The 6,650-nt window shown below is 37.5% G+C and overlaps 1 pseudogene; it reads left to right on the top strand.

Annotated features, from left to right (window-relative positions):
• The first annotated feature begins 1,041 nt into the window (after positions 1-1,041).
• Positions 1,042-4,311, top strand: LOC149564317 (disease resistance protein Roq1-like; annotated as a pseudogene).
• The last annotated feature ends 2,339 nt before the right edge of the window (positions 4,312-6,650 follow it).

Here is a 6,650-nt window from a genome sequence, read left to right on the forward strand (position 1 = left end):
GATCTGGGCACCAAGCGAGAGGTGTGGAGGTAGGGCTGTAAGTGACAGAATCAACAAAGTTGCTGCTACCACACAAATGATTGTCACCATCTAAGTGTGGAGGAGGGTACATTTTGACAACATCTTTCTGTTTCTTCTTTGGTTTATGCAATCTCTGCCTGTGTTTCTGCTTTTTATGTGACCCTTTCAAGCAAGCAAGTCTACGTTTTAAAATGCCCTTGAACTATTTAACATTGACCCAAATATATTTCCCTGTCTTGCTGAGTGATGCCATTTGACTTGACCTAAATGGTTAGTTTCAAAGTGCACTAGAATTTCTTGACCGTTTTTTACCAATGATATGGTTTGTTTTTCCATAACTTGCATATCCACTGTTTGTTTTCCCATTGTTTATGTATCCACAATTTGTTTTTCCATTGATCAAAAGAAAGAAGGACAAAACAAAACTAACAAGAGCAAATATATAAAACAAAAAAAAAATTGGAAAGTGCACCTTGAAACCCTTGGCTTAAAAGCCTACCACTATCTTGCTATGGGTTGGGCCCAATCATCATTTTTCCCTTGGAAACGAGCCTGTCTGGTATTGTGTCTGCTGCCTGGTCCCACTGTGATGCTCCGATGTGATGTCCTGGTTCCACTATCTCATTACCTGCTTAGTGCCCTATCTTTTCTGCCCTAGAGAAGTGGAGCCCAGAAGTGGAGAATATGTGGAACGTATTGCTGGCGGAGACAAATTCCTGCTTCTGTGCCGCTACCCTGTTCTAACGCAATCCAAATGCAAATGTAAAGCTTCCTTTTCAAATAAAACCTTTTTGATGGTCTAGCATACCATCTGACGGAAGACTAATATTGCAGGTCGGGTGCGAAGAACTGCTTCCCAATCGATTTCCGTCTCCTCGCGTGCGAAAAAACGACGGTTCCTTCCTTTCTTGCTACCGAAAAAATGAATGTGAAATGTGATATGTTTTGGCTACATTTGTTACATCCACCCTGCTCGGCTTGAGAGAGTTTCAGAAGTTTTGCAATTCTCGTCCTGCATCCATGGCTTCCTCCTCCTCTAATCCTCAAGTAAGATGGATTGTGTCTTCTAAATTATATGATGTTTTCATCAGTCATCGAGGCCCTGACGTCAAAGAAACCCTCGCCAAACAGCTCTATGAGCTCCTCAAGGCAAGAGAATGCAAGGCATTTCTAGACTGTGAAGAGATTGAAGGGGGAGACTGTATTCCTTCTGCCATTAAGAATGGCATATGTTCGTCTCGTGTGCACATGGCCATTTTTTCAAAAGGATATGCACATTCCTCTTGGTGTTTAGACGAACTTGTTCTTATGTTACAACAGACCGATGGCCTGTTTATTCCTGTCTTCTATGATGTGGAGCCTAAGGAGCTTCGTTCCACAGAGAGGGGATCGTATGCTGCAGCATTTTCTTACTGTCAAAGTAAAGACAAGTATCAGAACAAGGCGGAGGTTTGGAGAAAGGCCCTCGCATCTGCTGCTGACATATCTGGTTTTGAACACAGCATACATAAAGAGTATGCTTACTGCTATGTGCTCTGTATTTTTATTCCAACTTATCATGTATTACCCGAACTTTTTCTTCAGTACATGAAATTGTTTATTGCCTTAGTAGAATACCTTTCATAACACATTCAAATTTTGTTTTGGATTTCAGCAATTTTTGTGAAAAGATTGTGTCTCGTGTGGTACAAACACTTCAAGAAAAGGAAAAGAATATACCCCTGCATGTTGCCAAATATCCCGTTGGACTTGATGAGGTCATCCAAGATGTTGAGAGGTGTTGAGATGGTGGGAATCTTTGGGCTTGGGGGCTCTGGTAAGACTACCCTGGCCAAAGAATTGTTTAACGGCAAGCGCTCGGGCTAGCAGGCATCTTCTTTTCTCTCTGACGTTAGGGAATCACATGCCAAAGGGGAATTGCACCGCTTACAAAGTCAGCTCTTGAAAGATCTCTTCCCTGAAGATAAAAAGGCTCAAAATCTAAACGTCAAGAGTGTGCACCATGGAATTGGAGAATTGAAGGATTATCTGATAAGGGCAATGAGTCTACAATTCCTTATAATCCTAGATGATATCGATCATCAAGACCAGCTAGATGCCCTATTACCTCAAGGCATTTTGGGCTCTTGTCACCTCATAATTATTACCACCCATGATCAGCGTGTATTAAGAGATGAAAATATTTGTTATAAGGTGAAGGGGATGGATAAGGATTGTGCTAAGGAGCTCTTCTGTAGCCATGCTTTCCGTGTCAAGCGGTGTAAACATCCACCCAGTACATATGAGAAATTGGTTGACAGTTTTGTGGAATTCTGTGGAGGTTTACCTCTCGCACTCATAGTTTTTGGGTGCCCATGTTTATAGTAAGGGTAAGGATTATTGGGAGCTAGAATTGGATAAAGTCAAGAAAATCCAACCTAAGGATATAATGCTAAGATTAAAAATTAGCTTTGATTCGTTGGACAGAGAGGAGAAGCAGATATTTATAGATATAGCTTGTTTGTTCAATAAGAAAGTCCTATCCTATTTGGAAATCAAAGCTATAACAATTTGGAAGCCCTCAGGTTGGAGTGCTAAGCATGCATTTCAAACCTTGCAAGATAAGTGCCTATTGAAGTGAGTAACCACAAGTTCGAAATGCACGATCACCTCCGCGATTTGGGAAGGCAAATGGCAGATGAGTTGGGCCCTCCTCGTTTGTGGCGACCAGAGCTCCTCAGATCTATGGTGTGCTTCTTTTTACATTTTTGAAATTAAAGTTAACCAAACATTTCAATTTGTGTGTTTTTTTCAATTTTTGTCCTGCCAGCGACACACTTAACCATGGACCTTTTATGTAGGAAGCACAAGGATTTAAAAAAACCGTAGCAGAAACGTTGACTCGTCGCTTCAAAGGAAAATTACTTATTTTACAGCTGGTATTGACCTCCTATGGCTTGAAATTAAAAAAGAGAAATTGGCGAAATCGATAAGCATTCCTTCCTGGATTTCTTTAAGGAAATTGCACTTTTTACAAGTCGAAAATGTGAGAGAATTGTGGAGCAGTTTCAAGAAACAGTTGCAGACCAATACTCAGGTATTTCGCTACTTTTTGCTAAAGATTATGTCTCCTTTCAGAATGCTTGTTTTCTGGAGATTGCTAACAACTGAGAACCAATTAATTTTTTACTGCAACTGTCAATGTCAGGCCAGTTTCGAATTGAGAAAGCTGTGGATTTTAAATTCTCCCTCTTGGCAAAAGGTTCCAGATTTAATAGAAATGTTTAGCCATTTGGAAGACTTATACATACTTGATTCACTAGAGAAGACATGTACAAGGTCTTTGGTGCAATCACTTAAACAGCTTAGAGAAATCTTCGATCTTTGAAATTGTGGTCTACGAAAGGCGACTTATTCAGAGGGAATTCAGATCTGAGCAAAGGTAGAGACTCAATTAATTTGGTTTCTTCGATAAGAAGCCGCATGGATAGCCTTGAAACCATAGACCTTTCCATTGAAAATATATCCAAACTGGAAGTTAGCGGAGAGATGTGTCCGAGACTTAGATCCATGGAAGTATGGACAATGGATAATCTAAAAGAAATGGAGTTGAAGCAGCTAGAGGAACTCAACACTCTCACAGTGTGGGGATGTGACAATTTAAAAACAATATCAGGGTTATCTACTCTAGCAGGACTTCGACTGCTCAAAGTAGAGAAATGTGCAGGATTGAAATCGTTGCCGACTATCGCGCATCTACATCATCTGGAGGAAATCACGATTACTGAACTTGCATCGTTTCTCTTTTCAAAGTCGCGTTTCAAAACTTGCATTTTACCTTTAATACTCTTTATCAATTGTTTATTGTCATTTCTTTTTACGTCAATATGTTAATTTTTTCAGAGGTTGTCGGTCATGAAAACAATTTTGACACAAAAGGCGACGAGTAAAGCAGTGTCTGAATTGAATGCAAATTTGTTTTCTGAGGTGATTGGTGCACAAGCAGTCTCTGAGATTGGGGGAGTAGATTATACGTTGAAGATGAAAAGTTCAGCGAGTGCAATCATTTTATATGCTTTGCTCGTAACATCGAAGTTTTATCAGAGTCATATAATATATGAATCTGAAGTCGACCATTGGATCTCATCGAAAAAAGATTGGCTTATCACAGCTGTACTCAACCAGCATGATAGTAAAGGTATTGTGGAGGATGTTATAATAAAGAAGGGGTTTAAAGTCATAGTGGAAGTTGGGGAGGAAGGGAAAGTTTTAACTATATTGAGAAGACTTATTGATCGATTATATACATGAAGTATAATAAAGAAAACAACACAAATGCAAAAGAGACGTGTTTTGAAGTCTTTGAAATCTAATATTTTGTGTATGGAATTCTCTTCTTTTTTCCCATGATTTCTTTAGCCAATATTTCGATTATTAAACAAACTTTGCTGTTTACATGTCTGTATATAAGAAGGATTTTGAAATAATATTTATTTACAAATTAAAATTATTTAAATACAATGTTTGCAATTTTGTTACTAGAATTTAACTGTTTAGTTTATGAGTCAAACTCATTGCTCTGTGTTTTATGAGTAGTGATTTATAAGAGCCCATCTCTCTTACATTGCATCGAGGTGATGCTCACAAAGGTGAAGCACAAGACTTCCCTAGTGGTCACCCATTTCAGTACTACTTGAACTCAAACAAGCTTAACCATAGAGTTTCCTCCAAGGTTAAACACACTTTGCTTGCAACTCTATTTGTAAAATCTTCAATAACTGTTATATCATTTAAACCATTTATTAGAAAGCTCGTTAAGTTCATCAATTGATAAGTAGTATATATTAAATGGTTATTATGATACGTATCTAACTTTTGAATAAAATTGTGTATATATTTTCATATCAAAAAATTAAACTCTAAAATATATCAGTTCTAAATAAATATTATTAGATGATGTTAATTTAATTTGTTAATTGTTTTGATAATAAGGGAAAATGGGTTTCATGGGGAACAAAAAAAATTACAAACATAGTTTGAGTGGCATTTAGAACCCCCAAAAGAGAAAGATGCAAAGGTTTCCAAACTATAGAGTAATAGCTACTAATTAGAATATAAGAAACAACTAAATAGAAAGACAAAAAACCCACATGCTATAACAAAAAAAAAGCTAGAAAAGCGACAAAACACACCAAGGGGGTATTATGAGGTTCCCTAAACCTTAAGAAAGAAGATCCTTGGGTTTTACCAAGTGCCCAAAACCTGACTTAATATGCCTTTTACGAAGGCTCCCATAACCTTTAATCTGAAATACGACAAGGCCAAAGCCTAACCAAATACGCAATAGGTTTTTCAAAGGGTCCCTTGACCTTAAAATCCACCAACCATAGGGGTTTCAAAAAAATCCCCAAACTTTCAACAAATACTTACTCCTTATGTCACCATCGCAAGTACCATTTCACTCCACGTCTATTGAAGGTACTTAGACCACAACAATACGGACAAAAAGACAATAAAGACTAGGGAGCATAAATATCCTATAATCCATGTATTAATCTACCTCAAAAGAAATTCGCTCTACCTCAAAAGGAAGCATGACCTTCAGAAAGGATTCACTATGTAATGAAATAACTTGTACAATAGAAGAAATCATATAAAATATTATATAAATACTTGATAATCACTGAGAGTAATAGGCCACTTCAAGGGGCCAACCTCAAAATATCTCCAATGAGAACACACCTCACAATATGATCTTGAAATAAGACTCACAACCTCCTATAAATACCTAATTATGCTTAGGCTAAATAGGCACAACCCTACATAACACCTAGGTCGACCTACCTACCTAAATAATGATAACATGACTAAATTAAGGATTAAGGTAGCCACAAGTTGACTATTCATAACCCTATATACACCAATATTTAGGGCGTAGGATGCCCCCTCTCTTGAAAGAAGGAAGCATTATCATCAATGCTAACCAAGTGTGGATACTTTTGAATTAACTCCTCATCCTCCCATGTGGCCTCTTCAACTAGTAAGTTCTTCCATCAAATGAGATACTGGGTGAGGGTTCTATTCCTCAGCTTCTTCATGCGTGTTTGAAGAATGCACTTTGGTTCCAAAATTATTCTTCCTTCTTCATCAAGCTCTGGTAGTATTGTTTGAGTAGGAATATTCTACCCAATTACCCTCTTCAAACAAGAAACATAAAAAAATGGATGTATCTTTGTTGTTGGTGGCAACTCAAGCTTGTAGGAAACACTACCAATATTTTGCATGATTTGGTATGGTCCATAATATCTTGGAGACAACTTATTATTCTTTTTTTGTTGCTTCATTGAAATTTGTTTATAAGGTTGCAATCTCAAGAAGACCCAATCCCCAACTTCAAAATTTCTTTCACTATGATGTTGTTCTGCTTGTTATATCATTCAATTTTGTGCCATATCTAAATTCTCCTTGAATCCTGAAAGTAATTTTTGTTGATGAAGCAAGTGGTCCTCTACTGATTGAACTCTTGGTGACACATTTAATGATGATGTGATGGAAGGAGGATGATATCCATAAAGTGCAAAAAATGGAGACATTTTTTATGAGCTATGAAAAGAAGTATTTTACCACCATTCTGCAAGAAGGATTGCTAG

Source organism: Cupressus sempervirens, chromosome 4 (assembly GCF_028749045.1).
Source record: "Cupressus sempervirens isolate cs-2001-9-10 chromosome 4, ASM2874904v1, whole genome shotgun sequence".
NCBI classification, from domain to species: Eukaryota; Viridiplantae; Streptophyta; class Pinopsida; order Cupressales; family Cupressaceae; genus Cupressus; species Cupressus sempervirens.